The following is a 26,132-nucleotide window of genomic DNA, read 5'->3' as shown; positions in this document are numbered from 1 at the left end:
CTATCAATAGCTTTCCCTTCACCTCTGCAAACTTAGAAAATAGTTAGTCTACAACAAGCATACTATCAATTAGACAATCAACCCTTGACTGTCCAAACACCTTTCAGACAAAAAATCTTTGCTCTGTTAATCAAGAATTCTGTTGTAACCTTCTTTGAAGGTGTGGTTAATCAATCTCAAGCTTTGATACCACCTCATCTGAAAATGGGGCACTTAGGCTTCTTGTCTAACTTACAAGAACCTCTCCCACTTCCAAAGCTTAAATATTCCCAAGTCTTTATGATTAACCAATGCGGAATTAAATATGTGCTTAACAATATAGGTGTATGCTTATGTCTGTTTTAGAAATGTTTATGTGTTGTAATTTGATGTGCTTAAACTGATATATAAATACATATAATAGTCAATAATGGAGCAGTAAAACAAACACATAAGACAGTAATTTAATTAGGAGTTCACCCAAAACTCTTGGGCTACGTCTCCGTGAGCTCTAGCCAACTCAACTAGGCTCTCTAGGATTATGGCAAAGTCCTTTTTACAAGCTCTTGGCTCAACTCCACTGTTTTACACACAAACAATGGGTTTAGACACCATTTTATCCCTGGCTCTTGAAGCTCTCGACTTTCTAGCTCTCGGCTCTTGCTCTAGCTCTCAACTCTAGCTTTGGCTCTTGGCTCTGGCTCTTGGTTTTGGCTCTGGTTCTGGCTCTGGCTCTTTGGCTCTGACTTCTTTGGCTCTCTACAACTTATAGCTCTTTGGCTTTTCATTTAACCTCCAAGTGACTCCCTCGACTACTCTACGCATTCGCTTTTTGCTCCCTCGGCCTCTTTTTGCTTTTTCCTTTCAACTGCCTACTCTCAATTGAGCTCTCTGCCTCCTTTGAGGTACTTTTCCAGCTTTTTGGCTACCCTAGCCATTTCTCTGCGATTCAATATCCCTCTGCGTCTCTGCGGCTTCTCTGCTCCCTGTCAGTTAGATGGGCCATCTAGCTTTGTGGCTTCGTGGCTTCAAAATGCATCATTTCCTGTAAAAACGCTTGCTTGCAGTGTGGCATGATGATCGAGAGTGGTTACAGAGGTCTCGAGGCCTTCTCTCAGGCAAAAACCTGAAAATGGAGAAAATTCCATTACACAGAGAATGTCTGCAAATACACTATCGGGCGTGATTTTTAGACATGGAATCCCATTCAATCACCCCTAAAATCCCTACTGGGTCCGCCATTAGGCATTATATCGCATTGCATAAGTGTTTTGGGTAAAATCCCAAATACAGGGGAAAACGATGAAAAACCTGACAAAAATTCGTCCTATCGAACTTCAAAATATATCACAATCCACCCTAATATCGCATCGGGTCCACCTTTGGTCGCTACCACAATCCCCACCATTGATTCGCGAGATCTCTAATCCAATGGTCCATATCCATTTTCGGGCGACTTAGGAGTGCGAAGGTTACCCGCCCGAAAAGGTAGTTTTCCTCTCTCCTCTGCCAGCCACGTGTCGACCAGTGTGTGGGATCGGGCGGAGCCAACCCAATACCATTTACCGCTTGAGGCCCACCCGAAATCTACCTTTACAGAACTCAAAGAATATAGGGCCACCTCTAAAATTCCTTTCGGATCTGTTTTTATCGCTTTCCTTTGTATTTCGGTTTTTACACTGAAACATGCTTTTACACAAGAAAGTCCCTTTATGGCGGAACTCAAATGTTATCGAACCGTGCCTAATGAGTCCATCGGGTCCGGCACTATCGCCCCTTGTACATCGTTGTGATGCGATGTTGCGATCCGATAAATCGCATTCGCAAGTCGCATTGGCCCGGGGGTCCGTCCTTTGCCTCGTGGCATTGCTGACGCTGATCCGCCAATATCGGCGATCGCAATATCGCATCAGCCCAGGGTCCTTGCCTTAGGTTATGTGCATGTGCCTGCCTCCGACCCGATATGTCGGGGATCGGAAATTAATGGTTTCTCCCCTTTCCGCTTAAGTCCGCTCTTGGACCCTCTCCGATGCGATTTCCCTTTATAAGGGTTTTTTGCCCATTTTAGGGGATTTTACCTCTTTTTTCAAAAAACAAAGGCATCTTCTTTCTGCGATAACTTCTGCATTGTAAGTCCATCTTTGCCCATTTAAGTTGAAATAGATTCAAAATGAAAGTTCTCTGCAATGGGGCTATTTCCAGGAACTTCCTTGGACTTTCATTTTCCTCTATGAGGAACACTTAGACGTAGGAGCTTATCCAAAATCCATTTTGGATCAGAGACAAAGGGATGCAAAATTATTTTGGATGATATAGAGAATCAAGGGTAAATGTAACTGCAGAAGGACAAATCTTGAACATATCGGCGACATGACTCGGAGTTTGGAAGCTTTTGGATCCATAGGATCACTGGTCATGATGACATGGCAGAGATCAAATGGGAGGCAAAAATAAACGGCCCAACCCTGGAAGGTCGAAGATGAAGTGAGGATATCCCAACCCGACACGAAGCAAAAGGTGTCATGTTCAAGAGTGAGCTGCCGACATGACTGATCGAATTTCCAAATTTTCCCCCACCATTTCTGGCAAGTGCCCCAATTATTTTTTAATCACAAGCTTGAAGGGGATAGCATATGCTTGCACCGTAAGTTCATCCTTCGAACGAATCTGACCTAGTAAGTTTAATGAGCCCTAGGAATGAGAAGCTCTTGTTGGTCATGGTGACGAATGCAATGTCGTTTAATATTTTAACAAGTCTGACAAAGCTGTAACTCTGTATCTTTTTCATGGTTAGAGAGTTTGAAAAAGACATGGAAAAGAAAACTCCACATGGTCCCTTTTCGTACATTTTTGTCTCTCAAGCTCGAAAGGGTAGAAAACAATACTTGAGAGAACCGCTTGACCATTTCAGTCAAGGAGTACCTTTTTCGTAAATAGTGCATCCCAACCCAAAAAAGGGGTAAACGTATACCGCCGCATGACGTTTTGCATCCGTTAACAAGTTCAAAATGACAAGATCTCGGCAATCTTTTTGTGTTTAAATGGTTGGAAAAGAGCTTGAAAGAGGACCCCCCCTTTTATTCTCTTTTACGAGTCAAAAGGGAAAAATACTCGGCAATGTTTTCATTTGAGTTTTACGAGTCGAGAAAAGAACTTAAAGGTGACTCGTCCTGGAGGAACGAGTGGTATAAAGGGTAGCAACTAGTTCCAACAATGGTGGAACTACTCAAAACATGTAATGGTCAAGAGGCTGGCTAATACAACCACTCATCGTTGTGGTTCCTCAAGAAAGGAAAAATAACCAAGTGAAAGCATATGATCGGCCAAAGAGATGGTGGTGATGGAATTAAACAACCAAGGCTCATCTAGCAGAAATTAGCTGATAAAAACAACAATCACGAGATGTAAATTAGGCATGGGTTCATTTTTACACAAGCTTGAACCATGGAGAACTCTGCTTGGATTTGGTTTTATGTTTACACAAGCTTGAAACGAAAAACTATTCTTGCTATAAGTTTGCATGCCCCTGGCATAATGACTCAATCAAGGTACATGCCCCCAAAGCTTCATTTCAATCAACCAGGTGGATGGAATGAAGGTTCACTTTCGATATCCTGGAAAGACTCGACTGGGATTTTACTAGATCTTAATCAAAGATTCGATTTGGAAAAGGGAATTGCTTCCTTTTTTAATGAGGTTTACACAGTAAAATAACTATCCTCGAGACCCTTGATTCATTTTTAACTAGCTTGACACAAGACAAAGAACTATGCTCACACCCTTTGTTTCATTTTTTAACGAGGTTGTCACAAGACCAGGAACTATCCTCATGACCCTTGTTTCATCTTTTAACGAGCTTGACACAAGACAAGGAACCATGCTCACCCCTTGTTTCATTTTTTAATGAGGTTAACACAAGACCATGAACTATCCTCATGACTCCTTGTTTCATTTTTTAATGAGGTTGGCATAAGACCAAGAACTATCCTCACACATTGTTTCATTTTTTAACGAGGTTGACACAAGAAAAAGAACTATCCTTGTTAATATGATCATGGACCATACGAACACATAGCTCCCAAGAGGTCTTCACTAGATGCAAGAACCATGCTCTGGGAAGAATACATGTCATTTGGTACCAAAGACAGATCGGGTTCCAATGCCCCCAGTACATAATGTACTATACCATATGTGTGATCATCAGCAGATGTGGAGACAGAACGGGTAGCCACATAATTGACCTGTGGCATGGAAGGTACTGCTTGCAAACAAGAATCGATAGGGGACGATGGTTGCAAAGGAGACACTTGGTGACCACTGAACAACAATTGATCAGTAGTCACAATTCTCCCTTCGTACAAAAAACAAACCACACAAAAAAGCGAAGAAACAAGAGCTCCCGTGACATAAACATAGTCGCGTCCAAGGAGAAGAGTGAAATCTAAGGGACCTTGGACTACCATCACGTCTATATAGACAATCTTCCCTTCCAAAGTAATAGGGAACTTCGGAAGGACACCCAAGGGTTGACTGGTTCCTCTGTTGAAAGCCAACAGATTCTGAGTGACAGACACAAGTTGTGGGGAGCCCAAAGCTTGCTAAGTAGTAGAAGACATGATGCTAACAAACGCACCTTCATTTAATATAGTGCCATGTACTATCCTATTATAGGCTTGTACTATGCTCTGTAAAGGCACATAAGATGGAAGGCAGAAAGTAGCCAATTGACTCCAATCAAAAGAAACGACAGAACTACTTGTTGGGGGTATCATATGATTGCTCCCATGCTTTGCAAGAATAGGAGAAGGACTCTCTTGAACAACTGGGACAGGAGGGCCACTCTTCGATTCATGAGAATCTGAGGAGACGAGAAGAAAATGAGCAGTATGATCACCACTCTCTTCCAGAACAGAGTGAGCAACTGGTGGCGAAACCAAGTCGACACTCTTTTCGACCAATGGTTGGTCAGGAACAGACACAAGAGAGTCTCGCTCAGGAAGAGCAAGATGGGTAAGAGATGTATCCAAGTCAGTCTATTTACCAACTGGGAAATGGTCAGAAGAAAGCCTCTGATAACCAAAAGGAAGTTGGGGTTGAGGAGCTATAAGGTTTTCCAAAACTTTGGAAGCTTTATCCATAAGAGGACAAAGGTGAAGAAGATGTTCTCCGTCACATAACCTACAAGGGAATATAATCTTCCCTTTCTTCTTACCATCGCTAACCGAAGTGCAACATTGACATGATCTCCAAAGGTCAATGGGGATGGTCGATCCAGATTCTGAGACCATACCTCTAAGACTCTAGGAATGCCAGGACAGTCTCGAAGGAGATGGTCACCCTTACACAGCCTGCAAGGGAATTTTACCTTCCATGGAGGATTAGAAGGTTTGTCTACAGGAGGTGCATTTAGAGCAATAGCTGCATGGTTGACCTCTTGCTTATCTAACTTCTTCTTCTTCACCTTCTTGTTCTTCTTCTTAGCCGCCTGGTTACTAGATTTCAAACTTTCACCAGGCGAAGTAGAAGGGGAAGATGAAGAAACTGGGGAATAAGGCAAGGGTCAACCTTAGAATCATTGTGACATTATTCGAATGAAGGATACATTTGGATAGGAGTCGAGATGCTCGGGACCACCGAGATCGAAAACAACTAGACAGGTAGACCAATGGTTAATCTAGGAAGGGACAACGTTGCCATATAAGGAGCACCAACATTTCCAAAAGAAGGAAAAGGGCCAGGATTCCCATCCGAGGAGAACCCTTGACTGGTGGACTCTAGAAACGTTGCCATTGGAATCGACCCTAAAGAATTACTAAGGAAGATAACTTTTACCAGGAATATTTCGTGGGAAGTTAATTTTAGAACACCGAAACAAAACTTTACCTTTTCATGTTTTAAGAGTCGAGAAAAGGATGAAAGATGACTCTAGTTTCTTTCGGAGTTAACAAGCTCGAAAGGACAAGTGCTCGATGATACTTTCATATTTAAAGCGTCAATAAAGATCAAAATTGACTACAAAGGGTAGTTTAGGCATGAAGGATTACCAAGTAACCGTGAACTGCAGAATACCTCCCGGCGAACCAAGAAGTATGGGCAGGAAATCTCCCTGAATGCTATGTTCGGTGTATCACATTTACAAGGCGGCAAGCTCGGCTTCCAACAGATGAAGGATTGCAAACCTAGTGGGGTCTCCTTTATATACATGACGGTACAGGGAGCACATGTCCGTACTAGTGTTGTCTAACGCCGAAGTGAATGACAACTGCTAGGTTTAAAGACGCCAGAACACGTCTCTAGCCTAGACCACTAAATGTGAGCATTAAGTTTCAATGCTTCCTTAGGTTAATTCAATAAATTTTAATGGTTGATCTTGAATTAGGTTTCAATTACAAGAACCTACTATTGTCATATGACAAAACTCCTACATGTAGCTATATGAGAAAAGAGATCTTTCTTCGATGAAAGTTAACACTAATTGAGGGATAGAGAGCACACAATCAATGCAACAATCAAAGAATGAAAACTTTCACTTATGCATGTCCTAAATGCACTTAATCTTCCCTTAACAACAAAAGAAGTTTCATTTCATTTCTCATGCCTATGCTGATGCAATTCTAGCTTCTTAATGACGCTACTAATGCAATATTTTCACTTAAGTAAACTAGAATGATGTTCTTCTTTTCATAAAATGCAAAATGAATCTTTCACATAAAGCACTTTAATGAAAATTTCACAATTCCAAACAAACAAGCATCAATCAAATCCAAAGCATGATAAATGAAACTAAAAGCAACTTCTTCCCTGAATCGAACAAACCAAACACATAAAAGCTTCAATCGACAAACCAAGCAATGTAATCTATGCTCGGAATGAGAAAAGAGACACTCGAAATAAGAGAAAAAACGAGACTTTTTCATTCATTCAATTGAAAATGAAGCAAACAAAGCATCCTAGTCACTTCTAGGAGGGGGGAGAGAGTCCGAGGGTCAAGACACACTGGCACTGGAATGGGAGAAATTCTAATTTTTCTTAACTCAAAGACCAGAGCGACTACCTAACTGACAACTAGCGCTGATAGGCATGACTGACTAGTACTACAACTAGCGTTGATCGAGGGATTCAAACAAAAATAAAAAAATAACTTCACACAGGGCCAAACTTAACACATTAGAGGGTGGCTAAACCAAGCAAGCACACAAACCAAGCTAAATGAAGCTTTCTAGTCAAGGAGAACACAATCGGAACAAGGTAAGAGGCAGAAATAAAGAGAACAAGACACACTGGTCGAGATCTAGGGTGAACCCTAATCTTCATGTACATGCATCAGCGTGACGCCTAACTGACAACAAGCGCTAGAAGGGGATCAGTGCGACTGTTTCTTAGCATAACACGCTGATCAGCATGACTATCAGTGAAATAAGCACGCTGAGCGAGGATTCTAAGAAAAATTAAAAAATTCAAAAGTTGGGACAACACTTGCTACTATGAATTTCAAACCCAGACTAGTAAGCAAAGGAAAACAAACAGAACTAAACGGAAATGGAAAAACTAGAAAAGTTCACACAAAACCATGAAATTCTTATCAAACAAACAGAATGATCGGTCTCCCCAGTGGAGTCACCAATTTATGGTGAAGTAAAATTATGAGTGCAGACACAAACAATTCCTCTAGCCCGATAATGGGTCTAGCCACAATCGATACATTCTATGGAATATTTCCTTAGGTTAGAACCAATTAGGAGGGCCTACCTATTAGTACGCTTATCCCATTTGATGATGACCTTGCTTGCTCGCTTTAGCTATCTCTCGTTTCCTTCTTCGAACACCTGAAAAAGTAAACAACAACAAACAACAACCATGATAATAGACAAATTGTAATTCAACCTACTTAACAAGTCAAGCAGCATTAATCCATAAACATGTGAGATGACACGTTATGTAGGAAATCAATTGATAGTTTCATATATATTGAATCAAGAAGAGATTACAACCATTGTCTTGATGATGTTGTTCTCCTCCGATAAAACCGAGTTCCCGCACACTTCTGTTAGCATTCCATGATGACCTCAACAATGATAGTTTTAAGGCTCTTTCCTTTAAGCTTCACAGTAAACCAAATTCACACTTCTCCCTCACACAACTAGAGAGCTACAACTATGAATAGCTTGTTGTTACTCCAAACTTAATTAGCACTAACACACCAACATTAACACTTCAACACTAGCTTGTGCTTGGGAAAAAGGGAGGTTTATATAGCATGAATGGATGTGAGATGGTTCATATTCTCATGGGAGAAGGTCTTATCTCTTGAGGTAGTTCCATCCGTATAGGGGAAAGGAGCCCAAACTAACATCCTTGACTCCATTTGGCCAACCCATTTACCAGACTTCCGTTACGAAGCTTCTAGAGCTGGAAGCTTCAGCTCCTTATTTAAAAAACTTTCCAAAAGAGGATCGGCGCGACTAGAACAAGGCTCAGTCGCTTTGGTTGGTGCTAGGGACAGTGTTAATCCCTGCATATCGGCGCGAGGACACTGGTCATTAGCGCTAGTCTTGTAAACTGGGAAAAACATAAGATTTTTGGGAAATGATGCAAAAGGGAATTGTTATGCTCATGAAGAGGGACACAATGGGAGTTTCTTCATGAAGGGAAAACATGTAGGGTTCACTGTAGAGGTCCTCCAAGATCATGGAATGGGGAGTACAGGGACAGTGACAAAATGTTATGTAACACATAGGCAAAATGAGGGCGCGGAGTCTTTAGTGCAAAAACATATATGTGATATTAAATTTGATGAATGAAAATTGATATTATATATTGGCTATGAATTGTTTGTGCGGCATTATACATTAGCTTTGAACTTTTTATCACTCGGTCTCCACACTCAAACAAATATCTGTATTGAAACAAAGTGTTTGGTGCAGATTGTGAACATCCACATATTGAAAGCTCGAAATATTCCTTTGCCTAATTTCATAAACATAAGCAAAAACAAATATTTTGTTCAATGCTGCAGGAAATTGATTATTTGATACTGAAATATTAGAAATAGAATCCTTTAGTGCGGAGTGCAGAGATTTGCACAATGAAAGTTATATTTTATAATTAAAAGAAAGCAAAAAGAGAATATGGAAATATGCATTATTTATAACTAAAATATTACCAATAATATTAGCAATAAAAGCTTTTAGTGTGAAGAGCATAGATCCACACAAAAAAACTTTCTCCGCACAATGGACTTCCTTCACACTTCCACACAAAAGCATAAACAAAGAGATCATTGAAAATACAAGGATAAGCATTATTTACAATTAAAACAATACCAATGATATCATTGTTGGGTGTGGAGCCTGATTATCTTCTTTATTCAGAGGTATCTCCACATTGGACCCCAGTTCGTAATGTGGCGGCAACATTTCCCGTAAAATGTGTGCCACCAGGGGGGGCAATGGCAACTATTTGGAGCCCCCCCTGGAGGGGGATGGGGGGCAGCACCCCCAAAGCTAAAAATAGATGTAAAATTGCCTTGTAAAATGTTGTAATTTCATAGTCAATCTAGGTCGTTCATTAGCTGGAGATCTGACGGTAGAAGTTATGTTTAATTTAGGGTTTTTTTCCCTAGAAGGCAACCCCTCGCTATGTATGAGAGAATTGTATTGCGTCTATGCAGATCTGTATTTTGAGCGAGAAAGAGAGAGAATATTGTGTGAGAGCGAAGAGTGAATTACAACGGATCCACTGTAGGTTGCATCTCTTCATTTTTTTGGATACTATAAAAGGAAGGACTGGCTGTTTCTCCGTGGACATAGCACAAATTGGGTGAACCACGTATATTTGTGTCTCTCTTGTTTTATGTCTTTTTTGTGTTTATATTTCTGCAATATATTTTATGTGTTCCATTTCTCTGTAATATATCATTTTCTAACAATCATATATGTCAGTCGAACCTATTTATCAAATTATAATGGCTACAAATGTTAATGCGAAAGTGGCTAGAGCTTTTCACTGTGCGCAAAGCTTCATGTAAAGAGAATCAATCAAATAGCAATGGTATGCAGTATTTACAATTAAAATATTATCAATAATATAAGCATAAACAATTTTATACCGAACAACAAATATGTATTATGTTTTAATACTAAAAAATTAGCAATAAAAGTATTCAGTCTTCGAAACTAAGCTTGCATCTTCAATGGTGTATACCAGTAGTGCAGAAATATAGAAACTCTACAATACTTTAATCTCTTAAATCAGTTCACCTTTATTGGTTTATTGTTTTCATTTGGCGATTTCTTATTTGATTATCATGATTACAGTTAGTTCGAACCTGTTTTGTAAGGTAAATTTCTCGTGTAGTTTATATTGGTTAAAATATTTGCTTATCATTACTTTATGAATTTAAGAATAAGAAAATACGCACTAATCATTCTATTTCCGTCAAATAATGAGGGTATGGACAGCTGCAATTTGAAGGCCGCAGACCCCTACTAAAAGAAAATGCATGAGAAGTTGCGATTATACGCATTACTTCTCTGTGTGTCGAATTTCAATGGAGTTAGTGAGCCAAAGCTTATGGCAAGATAATCTGTGTAAGACAATGGAAATATTGAGTATCAACTCCTGTGTTCCTCTTCATCGTGATCACCTTTAGATTTATGTTACTTTATTCATTAATTTTGGTTATGTTTTGACAGTGTTTTGTGCGTAGTGAGAGCTCAAGAGAAACTTTGCACTCCCACACTTGCTCCCAAAAAAAAAACTAGGGCGCAGAGTCTTTAGTTCTAAAGCATATGAACAATGTGAAGCATAACAATGCAGATGATGGCTCATTATGCGAAGAAGTGTAGATGCTCTGCACTTCTGCACAATGAGTTTATTCTACATTGTATTACTATCTAGTAATACGCGACTTTAATTTTATTTGTTTTTAACGAGGTGTTATCTTTTAGCAATAAATATCTTCATTTTATTTTATTTAAGTCGATTAGCATTTTCCTATTTTAAGAAAATATTAATTGTATTAATTAAAACAGATAATAATTATGAATGGGAGGAAAAATTATTAGTGGTTAATAACGAATAAATGACAAAACGACTATTTGTACGGAAAAGGAAGAAGATGTGTGAAGGTGGTTTTCATTGTGCATGTGCAGATGTGGCAATAACGGCATATCGCAAGTGCAAAAAGAAAAGAAAAGAAAAAACTAGGGTGTAAAAACATACGAACAATGCAGAGGATAGCAATGCAGATGATGGCTCATTGTGCGGAGAAGTGCAAGTGCCCAACACTTCTGTACAATGAGTTTCTTTCACACTATATTACTAATTATTGTTAGTTTATTAATGCACAACTTTAATTTTATTTGTTTTTAATGAGGTGTTATCTTTTAACAATAAATAGCTTCATTTTAATTTATTTTAGTTGATTGTTGTTTTCCTATTTTAAGAAAATATTAATCGTCTTAATTAAAATAGATAATAATTATGAACGAGAGGCAAAATGGTTAGTGGCTAATAATGAATAAATGAAAAAACGACTTGATGTGCAGAGGAAGTTGTGTGGAAGTGGAAGAAGATGTGTAAAGGTGGCTTTCTTTGTGCATGTGCGAAGGTGGCAATAATGACATATTGCAAGTGCGAAAAGCATTCTCGAATAAGGATGAAATGTGGACCCTGCGCTAATGATGAAATGCGCACCCCATGCTAATGATGAAATGTGGATCCCACGTTTCCTTTATAAGTTAATTAGCGGGGGGGGCTATGTTTCATCGCAGATATTTCCCTTGTTATTTATGTGATTGAAAAGCTTAAAGAAAGTTTTCTTATATCATCATAGTTTTGATGAGTTAAAATGGTTGAAAGGTTGGTAACATAACAAATATTTTGAAATTGTGGTTTAGTGTAGGTTTACATAGAATATTTTATGAAAAACTTATTTTCATTTTCAACACTCTTAATGTCGCAAAGATAACAAATTATTTCAACCCACATTTTGTAAGTTGTCCAATGCCTTGTTTTATTATGAAAGTCATAAGGAGTTTTTTTTCCAACGATGTTGATTATCTTCTTTTACACTAAAAGGAAACTTCTTTGAAAATACAATTGGAAGGCAACTTTGGTTCTTGAGATATTTTCCTATGAAATATCATGGGATTTCCCTCGCTTCCCTAGAAAACTCAAATTGAGGGGGGGTCAATAACCAAGTGCAATAGTGGCTAGTAACTTTGAGGAACTTGAGCATATTTGAATTTCTAACCTGTGGCTTCTCGGTTTGTAACATATCTAGGATAGATGGTTCAAATTATTGAGCTACCCCTTAGGGCTTACTGCAATTTATGTGTCAAGCAACTTCTAAATAAATATACTCAAGTTGATTTTTTTCTAAGTAATCTATCTTGGGGGAAACTTTCCAGGCACTTCTGCTCATTTTGAGGAGGATACCCAAGGTAAAGTCTAGATTCTTTAAGGCACAAAATTGGGTCAACAACTTATAAATATATAATTTTAAGTTCACATACAATGCGCTCACTAGGAGAAAATATAGGAGAAAACATGTCAGAAAGTAACATTTGAACTCAGAAAATGAGAGTAACAGCTTTCCTCACAACCGCTCAAATTATACTCAATTATAAGCATATGTCTTTCTCTACTTCTTTTTTAAATTTCTATTTAGTTAATCAAATATCAATTCTTATATTTTTTATGAATTATTTATTTCTAAATTTTGAATGTCCCATTAAGACAACCTCTTCATCCTAGTAAAAGAATATGCATATTTGTCCCTTCAAATAATGCACCTCTATGATTTTTTATTACAATCTTTGAAATTTTAGTTTTCATTTTTTCAAAATTCTTTGAGTTATTATTATTTTCTCTTTTTTCACTATTTTAACTTATGCTTTTGGTTAAAGGATAATAGCTCGAGTGGTACCTAGCAGGTTGAATTCCTCCCCCACCTGGGTTTTATTCTCTGGAGGGGTTCTATTCTCTTGAAACATGTTAGCCTATGTGACAAAAATTTAAACATGTTGAAAATTATGGCGAGTAAGTCCTATAAACCCAAAAGGGGCAAGAAAATGTGAATATCTTGATACCAAGGTGAATAGTGGTAGTCATTGTGATTCGATCCTAGATCTTATCCAGAATAGTACTCTAAAGTTACCAATTCACCAGTTACAATTAAAAAAATACTTATATTTTTTTATTATATATATATATAAATAATACTTAAACTATAGTTGTTTTTTTTAATGATAAGTAAACATAATTTATATTTAAAAAAAATATATTCTCATAATCAAAATATTAAACCTATTCAATTTTTTTATGCATTTAATTAAATATCTTTCCTATGTTATTTTAATAGATTAAATCTCAATTTTCATTTAATATATATAATTTACAAAACCATTACATTAATTATATATATATTATAAACCTCAACATTCCAAATTAAAAAGAACTTATTAAAAAAATAAAGCACAAAGGATTAGATCTCACTACCTTGATGTTGGAGGTGCATCATAAGTTTAGTTAGACTTAATAAACATTGCATGGCTTGTCCATGGAGGCACTAAAAATTAGGATAACGACTTAAGGGTCCCCGTTAAAAATATTGACAAACTTGGCCCTACACGGTTTAAACTCTGACAAATGTTATCCTACATTCCAATTTAGCATACATCGCTAAAGGTCCAAGTTAAAAAAGTACGACAAACATGTCCCTACATGGTTTAAGTTGTGACAAATGTTGTCCTTACATTCCAATTTAGCCTACATCACTGAAGGTCCAAGTTAAAAATATATGACAAACTTGGCCCTAATTTTATCATTGCATTCCAATTTAGCCTACATCAGAAAATATCCCAATCTATTCTAATATGTTAGTTTAAGCCCCTAGATTTCAGTTTATCATCGCCAAAGGCCCCAGTAGATGGCAATTATTAGCACCCATCTAAGGCAATTATTACCGAGGGACACTTTTAATAATGGACACCGAAAGGGAAAATTTTGATGTCTTTCCTAAAGCTTATATTTAACTCTATGGTTATCATTATTTATATTTTTCTAATAAATTCGGTGGTTTTAATATTTAAATTTTTATTAGGTTTGAATTTATAATAAGTGAGAATTTGTGTTTTTATGTAGTTTGGAATATCATTATTTACAAATTCATATTATATTAGTTTATTTAAAGGTGAGAAGCTAAAATGTATCTACCACCATTTAAAGGTGATCTTAAGTAATTTTATATTGGGTATGTGTTATATTATTTGTATGACTAGGCACACGCGTTGTTGTGTTGTCAGGTGCCTTAAAAAAATAAATAAATAAAAGTTAGTTAATTAATTAATTAAAAAATAAAATAAAATAAAAATTATGTGGACCCAAGGATGGTGGGAAGACCCACCCAAGTTTTGTGCATGGTTTTGGGCATGATGGTTTTTCCTATGGTATTTTATAGATCTGGTCAAGGGAACTATAGTTATGTTCTAATCTAGGATTAATGGATTGGGGGTTTATGAATGCTTCAACATGTATATAATGTATTGTAACACTGAAAGGATGAAAAATAAATCTGGTTTTCTTGGTTTTGAGTTCTATGAGAAAATTTTGTGTGTATATTTTCTATTCTCGCCATTCTATATTTTCTATTTTTGCAAGAATTTGTTTGCAAGTAATTTCCGTACACGGTCAAAATCTTTAGGTTGGATAGTCATATACTTACTCTTGCCATATTTTTTTAAGTAACAAAATGTTATAACAAGAATTTGGGGCCCAACCAAGTTTATTTTGCATTTTCCATACGCCTTGCAATATGTTAGTTTTGGGGGAGGATAATTTATCAATTGTTATATCTATGTCAAATTGCCTATAGTTTGACATTTGATACATTATTTGGATATCCACTACCATTTTAAGTTATGGTTGGATAATCATTTACCTGCGTTAGCCACTTTTCTAGTAACAAATTGCTATAACAAGAATTGGGGTCCAACCAAGTTCATTTTGCATTTTCCATGCTCCTTGCAATCTATTAATTTTGGGGGATGATAATATATTGATTGCTATATATATGTTGAATTAGAGACATATTATTGGTTGATGCTTATAGTTTGACATTTGGCACATGATTTAGGTATGCATGAACCACGTTATATGTAAGAAGCTTCAATAGGAAAGTAGGAACAAAGGTAGACAAATATAGAATGGATGGAGAGAAAGTTGGGGTTATAAATAGTAGGTAAAATAGAGAAGAAGATTTATAAGACAACGGTGAGAGGACTAGAGATAAGTTGAAAATATAAATTGATCTTGTTTAAAAAAATATTATAATCAAATATTCTTAAATAATATTGAAATTAAAAATAGCTTAAGGGGTTAGTTTAATTTATTATAGTTAAAGTTGTTAGGTATTTGGTTGACCCACTAAACATTTGATTCAAATTACATGGGTGAAGTGGATCAACTATGCTAATTATTTAGATTTAAACTATATTACCTTATTTCCAATAATGACTCATAATTAGTGATCTTCTTACCTTGAATAGTGATATGGAAATTTTCATGATTCATTTGACCCCCATGATTTTATACAATGCATTTCCACAAGATTTATTTAGTGCACAATCATATTTTCTCAAAATACTTTATAGTAATGAATGGCGATAAGTTGATCCTATTAGTATCAATAATAATATTCTATTTAGAAAAGCATTTTCTCCCTATCTTTAACAAGGGTGGAAACAATAGAACTATTTAATTCATTCTTTTATGAGAAGAAATCGTGTCTAGAAGTTAAGCATTGATTGAGTTTATAATTTCTATGAGGTACCAATTGTTATTATAAGTATATGATAATGATCATTATCTCATGTCATGTTACTAATACATCAATTTTATAATGTAATGTGGAATGTCTCTAAGTTACAAGTTTCTTCATAATGTTAGGAAACATTTTAGTGTATACATTTGTATATTTATGTTGTTGCCTAGTCATATGTTGACCCCTAGCCCCATTATCCTTCTATTAAATAAGTATTATTATATTGATGTTTTGTTGATCCCCAATGATTTTATGTTTGTTATTATAGGTCTTCATCTCAAAACAGAGAGACCTCAATGACCTTTTCAAGGGATTGAAAAGCAACCCAATAATGATAAAATAGACTTAGACAACAAGAAGATGAAAAGTAGGCTATTAAAATGTAACAACCTAGAATAAGTAGACTTAGTTTTGGGTGTAGCTATTCTTGCCAAAGTAGATCTTTGCTTTGCTTCAAAGCCTCCATATTCTAGGAATATTGACTTATGTCTAGTGCAATAAGATCCAAGTAAGAGCAATATCAACAATGGAGAATCTAACGTAGATGCAACTAATGGGTAAAAATACTTGGGTTTCTCACATATTGGTCAAACATAAAAAGTAGAAAGATTTCGATAATCAAATTCAAGAGTTATAATATCAAAGAATGAGTTTAAATCATTAATGGGTACATCATTAAAGTATTTTCCATCACACCTTGGATCCATGAACTCTTTCACTTTGGCAGACTCCACCGGGGTTTTGAAAAAATAATGACCTAATGAAGTCAAAAGATCATTAAGACTTATGTAATTCATTGCCCTCACAAGTCATAACAATAATTTTTCTGAAACAGAAAATATTGCATTGTAATGTGAAGCATCCTACTGTCATGTACTTTGGTGCCTGGAATCTAATGCCTGTCAAGTTTTTTGGAATTGAAATTACTATGTTTTCTATGAATAGTCTTTGCAAGGCACATTCCAATAAATGGGGGCTCAATTATTGGCCCAAAAGGATATTTATAGCTAAAACATTTGGATGCACAGTTAAGAATTGAAATTACTATGTTTTTTATGAATAGCCTCTCTAAGTCACATTCCAATAGATGAGGGCTCAAACATTGGCCTAGAAGGATATTTGTAGCTTAAATGTTTTGACGCACAATTGGTTTCTCAAACCCATGATGTAGGTATTCAATTTCTGCAAAAGTATGAAAGAAAATCAACAATGATTTTTAAATAAGCAAGCTACAAGCTTATAGTTTCATTGTAATTTGCATTATTAGAAAGTCCATAGATATTAGTATTGATGATTGTGTCTTAACTCATAGAACAAAAAATGATTTTTTGTCCATTTATAATTGCATGGAAATGCTAAACACAATTAATAGATAGTACTATGGTAAATTATAAGTGTTAACACTAAAAACACTATTAAACATTTTTACATTTTGTAAACAATAATAAAAATGCAAATCACATTATGGAGTGGGATAATTGGGCAAGGAGCACAAACACATCTCTTAATAGAGTTGTCTTCTCTTATTTAAGAGGTAAGTGTTTGTTTTAGAGTATTTTTTGTTGGTAATAAGAATGGCTCGAGAGAAAGTGGTTGTCATAGATTATTCACATGCCATAGAGAAGAAACTCTCTCCTAAAGTTGAGAAGAAGTTGTCTTGCTAATCAAAATTTTATTTTTTTCAATATTTATACATAAATCCATATTTCTAAAAAAAGTTTGAAGAATAACAATTACACAACAATTCTAAGATAATAATGACTCCTTGTCTAGGGGTCTTTGAGTTTCCTTGTTTATGTAGAAAATCCTTGAAACCTTGAAATTGCTAATGAGATCAAAATGATAACAAAAGACACAAGATTTCTCTACCAAAATTCTGTGGAAAGAAAACAATGAATAGAAACACAATCAGATAATATATCTGGGGAACCCAACTGGGAAAAACCCCTGCTTATTTGTATTATCAATTGAGCAGTATGATCTATTACAAATAATCTACTTCAAACCTAAAGTCCCTGCAAAACTGATCAACTCCTCACAAGAGTAGCCCACACTTAGGTAAATAAGGCTTGCGAGCTCCTATTTCCTAGCACAAATCCTCCCTAAAAAATAGGAATTTCTCTTATTTCAAGAGAGTTGATATGTTTGCTTCTCAAGCTCTCTTGCTTTGCTTGGTTCTTAAGCTCCTCACACAAAAACCTGTGTACAATGAATAAATAGATTTGTGCCTTCATCTAGTATCAATAGGCAATTCAAATTACATGACCTAGTAGGGATAAATTTAGTAGTTGCAACTAGTTAGCTTAGAGTCAATTGAGTTAACAAAAGTCAAACTACTCAATTAAACTCAAGAATTCAAGTCTATCTCTATTCTAGAACTAGAGATTAGTTAACTGACAATAACTCAGTGATAGATCACATCACACATATTAACTAACAACTAACTCAAATATCTATGGGACTAAATTCGAATTAACATCTTTAACTAAAACACAAGTAAAAAAACATTTCTTATTACAAATTCAACAATTTACCAAAAAACTTAAAATATCACAAATAATTTTATACTATTAACAATATAACAATTTGAAAATCAAATAACATTAGAATTTACTTGATAAAACAAAATAAATATAAATATAAAATAATGTTAAAAAATTAAAACATACCAAATAAAAAATAAAATAAAATAAAACAAATTAATAAATGGATTATTAGAAACATGCAACACTAATTTAAAAAAAAAAAAAAAACAGCATAATTTAGAGAAAAAAGAGAGCATAATTTAAAGCATAAAATAAACTTTACACAAACAAATAAATAAAAATAATAGAATAATAATCCATACTTTATAATTTATAGCATATTGTCTTGAAAATTTGGAACGATATGGAATTATGTAGCAATTTAGGCTATGATCATCATTCTACTTTGTTATGATGTGATTTGATTGATTTTTAACACATTTTGATTGCTTCCCTTGGGGTTTTGCTATATCTTCTAACTTTACACCTGATAAGACAACCACCATATAAAGTGTGGTGCTGGGATGCCTGTCATGTTTCTTCCTTACGAGACTTTGAGTATAATATGATATGACATATCAAGCCACTTGCGCGTATGACTATGCATAGCACCTTATGCATCTCCTTTCCCTTATTTTTAAAATTCCTTTTTGAGGTTCATGCATTAATTATATCATTAATTATGTTTTTTTTTCGGATGGGAGGGATGTCGCTTTCTAAATTTTAAATGAGTAAATTATAATACATTTTCATCTTTCTAGAAGGTTATTGAGGTTAGGTATAGCTTTCATTGTCATGTCTCCGTTTCTTTTATAATGTTTAATGTCGTGTCAGATAATCTTTTATGTATATGATTTTTTATTTTTTTATTTATTTAACTATTATAAATCAATGTGATTGATATAATAAGATTATTAACGAAATTTATAGAGTAGTTAGCACTTTAAATAAAGCTTAATTAAATTTAAAAAATAATAAAAACATAAAATTTTATCACAAAAATAAAACAATTAATAAATTATTCTATTGTTGAAAGTCATCATCAAAAATTAAGAAATATGATTAAATAATGTTATTTATACTTTAATATGTGTGTTTTTTAATTTTTTATTAATATATATAATTTTTTATAATTAAAATTATTAAAATATATTTTTAATATAATAATAAGTAATCTGAAATTGAAAATATAGAAAAAAAAATAAAAATCATGAAAATGGAAATAATAGAAAAAAACAAAAAATTAGTAACTAATAGAAATGGAAGTTACTAAATAGTCCATAATAAGTCCTCAACTAATCACCTTATAAATAAATAAATTTAAATTATAGAACTTGAATTTTCAATGTTAAATTATAGATAAACTAAAAAAGAAATTGTCAAAAACAAACAAATAAATAGTCAAAAAAACTAAATATATAATACCATACCTTCCATGAGTATAATAACATATATATTTAATAGGCACACGACGTGCATGACTTAGCGGCTGGGGCGGATGGCTTTCGCTCCCCCCAGCCGCGATCGAATCCTGCGGTGGTAGTCTGTGGACCCCGCGTATCTGCTGGCTTCGGCCTTCGACGGTTATCTGCTGTGGACCCCGTGTATCTGCTGGCTTCGGCCTACGACGGTTATCTGCTGGCTTCGGCCTTTGATTTGTAACGGCTATGCCGTAATATTCTGAATTCTGCTGGCTTCGGCCATATGTTGTAAATATCTGCCGGCCTAGGCCATATGTTGATTTTCCCTCTGAAAAAAAAAAAAAAAAAACATATATATTTAATAACATTTTTCTTAATACCAATGTCATAAATATTAATATTAATATTAATAATTCTATTAATTGATGAAATTTTTCAGAAATTATTTATATTTTTATTTTAAGAACTCCCTCACCTGTGTTTTTTATATTATTATTTATTTATTTTATATTATTATTTAGTTATTTATTTATATATTTTCATTGTGGTTTAGTTTATTCATTTTTTCTAATCGGACAATAAAATAAATAAATACATTAATAAATAAAGATTGAATAAGTTAACTAATATATTAAATAATTATTAAGTATTAATTATTTAAGCAATTTAGAGTATATAGCCGTTTAGTTGGTTCATAATATTACTTCCCTCCCCAGTCAAATGTAGTCGTTTTCCTCTAACTGTTAGGTTGACCTACCTTCTTATTTAACCTTCCTCCAAGATCTATCTCTTCATCTTGTCCTGAAGACCGTTAGGTTGACCTACCTTCTTATTTAACCTTCCTCCAAGATCTATCTCTTCATCTTGTCCTGAAAATGAATCACACTGGGTCGTTCAAAAAGCGTGGACCTAATACTCTCTATGTGATTTTTTCCAAAATTTTCATGAATTAACAAATTATGGATCACAAAAGCTTGAATTCAAACAATTCTATTAATAATAATATTTTTTTAAATACAATATTGGTACTAATGACATTATTAATATAATAATTTAATACTAAAAACACTTGTTAATATTATAATCTGAAAATTAACAATTTAGAACATTTGGGATAAACCTTTATGGAAATGTTATCGTTTGAACATTTGGAATAAACCTTCATGAAAATGTTATCGTTTGAACAATTGGAAGTAAAATATAGAGCATCTAAACCCTAAAACTCTAAGTCAACAAAACCTTTTGAACATTTCACCACTGTAACAACAAAACCCTACTTTAAATTGGAGTTAATCATCTATTCCCAACGCTCACGGTTGGGGCAGAGATTGGTACGCTTCAAATAAATGATTTATTTCAACGCATTTGATATTTTAAAGAAATCGAAGACTTAGTAAACGAGTTGAGTCAGGGGCCAACGACAGGGTTCAATTTATGGGATCTTCAATTACTCAGAATGCAAATATATTTTGGATTAACTAAATAATTTTCTTAATATTAAAATGGCATATAAATAAGCACACTTAACCTTAACCTGAACCTTAAGCATGGAGCGCAAACGTTTCATGCATAGATTTTTCATAATTATTAGTCACTTTATTGTAACACATAGTTATGTTTTACAAATTATTATTTAATAAATTAAATTTAGTAATTAACTCAAAAAATTGAAAAATGTTGGGCAAACTTTTTATCTTGTCCATTAGATCATATATTAGATGAAGAATACTCTCAATTTATCAAATTTCTACTATCTATAATTTAAAATTTTAAAATTCCTCAAACCCAATTCCAATATAGACCACGCTTTCAACATAACTAAATATTTTTCCTTTAAACACACGCTTAAGATTTTTTACACTTGTGCACCCAGCGTGCATGATATGACGGTTGGGGCGGATGGCTTTCGCTCCCCCCAGCCGTGTTCGAACCCTGAGGAGGTCCCCCCTTCGGCGATATCTGACGGCTTTGCCGTATTAGTTGGCTTCGGTCGTATTCTGTCTGGCTTCGGCCTTATTGTATTCTCGCTTCGGCCGTATTCTGACTGGCTTCGGCCATATTGTAATCATGAGGGCTTCGGCCATATATGGATTTTCTCTCTGAAAAAAAGAAAGATTTTTTACACTTGTAAAATTTGAATCTAAATTATTTCTATGCTGATGTCTCCTCCTAACCATTAAAATGTATTTTAATAGATATAATTTACAATGAAACGTCTATTGTTATATTGGAATTATAACAACATCTATCACAAACTCAATTGGAATTATAACATTAAGAAAAGGATAGTGGAGGATGGAAAGCTTAACATGAGATTGAAAACAAATGTAAGTCAGCAAATCTTTGGATATAGGATTAAAAAAAAAAAAAAAATCCTCTTGCAACTTTCGTCACTCCTGTTATTTTATGTGGATGTGAGGTTTGGCGTTTTAGCATCTCCAGAGAGTCATGGAGAAATCTTAAATGGATCCAAACGCAATTTATAACCTACAATCTCAAGATTAAAGGAAATAATCCCTACCCTATCCTCTTGATTGAAGCAAGTCTTTCCCGCATTGAAAATGTGGCTATAACTAGGTATCTTATGTATAAGAAAAAGTTATACAACATGGAAGCCAAGAGGTTTCCAAAAAATTCTTCTAATTCTAGCCAAAACCCACTCTTTGATCAAGCAAGGATGGTAGAAGGATGTCCAGCCTTCGCTAGACCAATGGGGGATAAAGGAGGAGAATATTTTATGGAATAAAAAAAATATTATTACTTCAAAGTTTAAGGAGAAACTATGGGAAAATAAAGAGTTAGAGGGAAAAAAAGCAAATTGAGATATTATAAGGAGGTGCTCAACCCCAATATCGAAAATAAAAAATATTTATCTATCTTGAGTATTATTAAGAAGAAAATGAACATTGTTAAGATATGAACTAATTCTCATGAACTTCACAGTGAAACTGGGTGTTTGTCAATTCCTAAAACACCAACGATGAAAGAGCATGTCTCCTTTGCAATAGTAAGAGGGTGGAAAATCAAAAGCAATTTCTCTCATATTTTCCATATTATACTCGCATTCAATCTAATTCTCAAAATATTAGTCACACTACCAACCTTCTTGAATTTTCAAGTTAGCAAAACTTGTTGGATTCACAAATGCAAGGGGGGTGAATCAATATAACACAATTTCTTACTTATTTACATTCATGAATCATAATCAATCAAACTCACATATGAATAGAAGATATAACTAAAAACTTCTTTACAACAAATCGTTATAGGCACCAACCTACTAATACAAACTATATAGGTGTAAACCTATTGATACAAACTTTGTAAGCACAAACCTATTTTTACAAACTTTGTAGGAATCAACCTACAAGAGACACCAATTCCATTTGTTGTAATATTTGCAAGCACCAACATATATGAGACATCAATCTCCTCTGTTGCTATTTCTAGGCACCAACCTACAAGAGACACCAATTCCCTCTGTTGTAGGATTTGTAGGCACCAACCTATAAGAGACACTAGTCCCTTCAGCTACTTTGTAGGAACAAACCTATGGGAGACAACAATCCCCTCTATTGTTTTGTAGGCACCAAATTACATGAGACCTATGAAATTTTCTATGTAATCTCTTCTGCAATAGTCCACGCTACTTCTCTGAATTTTGTGTAGTCACCTTATGTTATGTTTCTTTGAACCAAGTGTTTCCTTCAACTCAAGCATTTAACATAGGCACTTCCTTCAACTCACACGCTTTGAAACTATGCTTTACCATGTTATCTATTCATAGTACTTCAATATGACCAGACACTTCCTTCAATCCCAATATTTAAAAATGCATTGTGTTCTAACTTGCGGAATATAACCAAGTGCTTCCTTCAACCCCACTTTACAAACTTTGCATTTATAAAACCAACACTTTATGTTAACCATAACGAGCTATTGTCGCTAGTTCATAATCAACAACACCCCAATGCTTATTTATAATATTCACACACAACCTTGTGTTATACCCAAGTGTTTACCACACTTTGGAACATTGGTGCGTCCTTCAATACCAACATTTCAATACTTGGTGTTCATACTTTTTTTTTTTTTAACAAGAACGATTAGTATATTTATTTCCAAAAGTGGAGCATGATCCTATTACAATCGACAGTAGCTTTTAAACATTGAGCAATGAGAATGAGTTGATGACATAGTCCCTTCTCCTGTGCTTATATTCAAAAATTCAGTGATTTCTTTGGCTATTCTTGTTTTGTGTCTTACATAATATCTCTGGAAGAGAAAATTCTGCGACCTTTTCCTTGTGTTTTTCTTTTTGTTGTTCCTTAAGTTTGTTGTTCCTTCTGCTGTTATTCGTTCTGCTTGTTGTTCCTTCGGCCTGTTGTTCCTTCAAACGCTGTTCCTTCAGATGTTGTTCCTTTGGCCTGTTGTTCCTTCGGCCTGCTGTTCCTTCGGCTTATTGTTCCTTCGGATGATGTTCCTTCTGTTGTTGTTCCTTCGGCCTTTTGTTCCTTCGGATGTTGTTCCTTCTGCTTACTATTCCTTCTGGTGTTGTTCCTTCTAGTTGTTGTTCTTTCTTCTGTTGATCCTTCATCTGCTTGTTATTCCTTCTGCTACTGTTCCTTCGATCTGTTGTTCCTTCGGATGTTGTTCTTTCTTCTGCTGTTCCTTCTGCTTGTTGTTCCTTTTGGTGTTGTTCCTTCTACTGCTATTCCTTCTAGTTGTTGTTCCTTCTGCGGTTGTTCCTTCTGACATCTGTTGTTGTTCATTCTGGTGTTGTTCCTTATGCTTGATAATCCTTGTGCTTGTTGTTCCATCTGCTTGCTGCTTGCAGATCTGCCTTCTATAGATTGTCTAAGGCAAAGGATGAATCGAGCAGGGCCCTCCATTAAGGCTAAGATTACCTTGAGACAGCAGGCAGCCTTTATTTTCCAGCGAGTTTGCTTGCTTGTTTAAATCCCACAAAATATGGTATGAGTCCACTGTGTTGAAGTCTTTCAATGTGTTTCGGATTCTCTGCAAGGTTTTGTTTAAAGATGGGTTATGAAAATAATCTTCGGAGTTTAAGATATTAATCAGAAGCTCCGAGTCTCCGAATATTTGGATTATTTTATAACCTATCTCCTTCGCAATCTAGCAAGCTTTTAAGAGGCTTTAACTCTCTGGTTGATTGTTCGAACTTATGCCTAGGCCCCAATTGTAGCTGATTTTATTTGATCTATCCGAGGAAAGAATAAATCCTCCTATGCCTGCAGTGCCTAGATTCACCTTGGATGCTCCATCAAAGAAGATAGTGGCTTTTGAGGTCCCCTGCCACCACGTAAGAAAGTCACCTTCAGTGAGACACAGGTGCCAAGTAGGAGCTTTCATCGGTTTGTTGATTGATTCTTTCCTTTCTCCTATCACATAGAGTCCTAGCCACGTAGACACTTCTGCAGATAAAGTAAAGGCAAAATCTGATTTATCTACTATTTCCAACAAGAGAGCTTTTACTTTGGCAGCCACTTCCACTGATTTCGGGAGCCTGTTGTTGAAAACACACTCATTTCGAGCCAACCACACTTTCCACCAAAGGCATTTTGGAATAGCTTGCCAAATGTTTTTCCAACCTGAATTTTTAGTTTTTTTCTCAAGATTTTGATATTCCCCGGAGGTGTAGAGAGAAACAACTGATATCTGGGAGGGGGTGGGGATGCTAAGTCCATGGAGGACCATCTTCCAGACTTCTTGTGTGAAAACGCAATCAACCAATAAATGGTCAGAGGTTTCGATAGTAGAAGTGCATAGGCAACATCTAAAGGGGCTGTGGAAGCCTCTATTGTTTAGATTTTCTCCTGTTAGTGCCTTTTTATGCAAGAGTAACCAAGTGAATAAGTTCACCTTTGGAAGGAAAAAGGGAGACCAAACGGATTTCTAGAGCTTCAGTGTCAGCAAAGATGCGTGTGTGACTTGTAGAGAGGAGAATCCTTGAGCTGCTGTATAAATTCTGGTTCTTCCCCACCCCCATTTATCTTTGGATGAACGATGGACAAGGGCGAGGCCAGAGAGAGCTGCATAGAGCAAGTTTTTTTGTGCTTCCAGAGGGTCAGGAACCCCTAGAAAAGTCCATCCTGCCCAATTCCCTTTGCTGTCCCAAGAACATATGTCTGCAAGCCGGAGGAGTCCTTTGTTCACTAGCCAGATCTTTAAATCGTTACAGGAATTTAAGGTGGCCAATGGGGCATTCCCTTGAATGGTGTCCTCCCACAGTAATGTTCTCTGTCCATTACCCGGTATTCTGTATAAATGTTGTTGTATATGGTCGATGCTTCTTCTGACTAAATTCCATATTGTTGTTCCTGTTGGAGTAGAAGTAGTTGTGAGATTTCTCAGGGAGCC

Source organism: Pinus tabuliformis, chromosome X (genome assembly GCF_031772625.1).
Source record: "Pinus tabuliformis cultivar Carrire ecotype Pingquan chromosome X, CPIR1, whole genome shotgun sequence".
NCBI lineage: Eukaryota > Viridiplantae > Streptophyta > Pinopsida > Pinales > Pinaceae > Pinus > Pinus tabuliformis.
Note: the sequence above shows the minus strand (reverse complement) of the source record.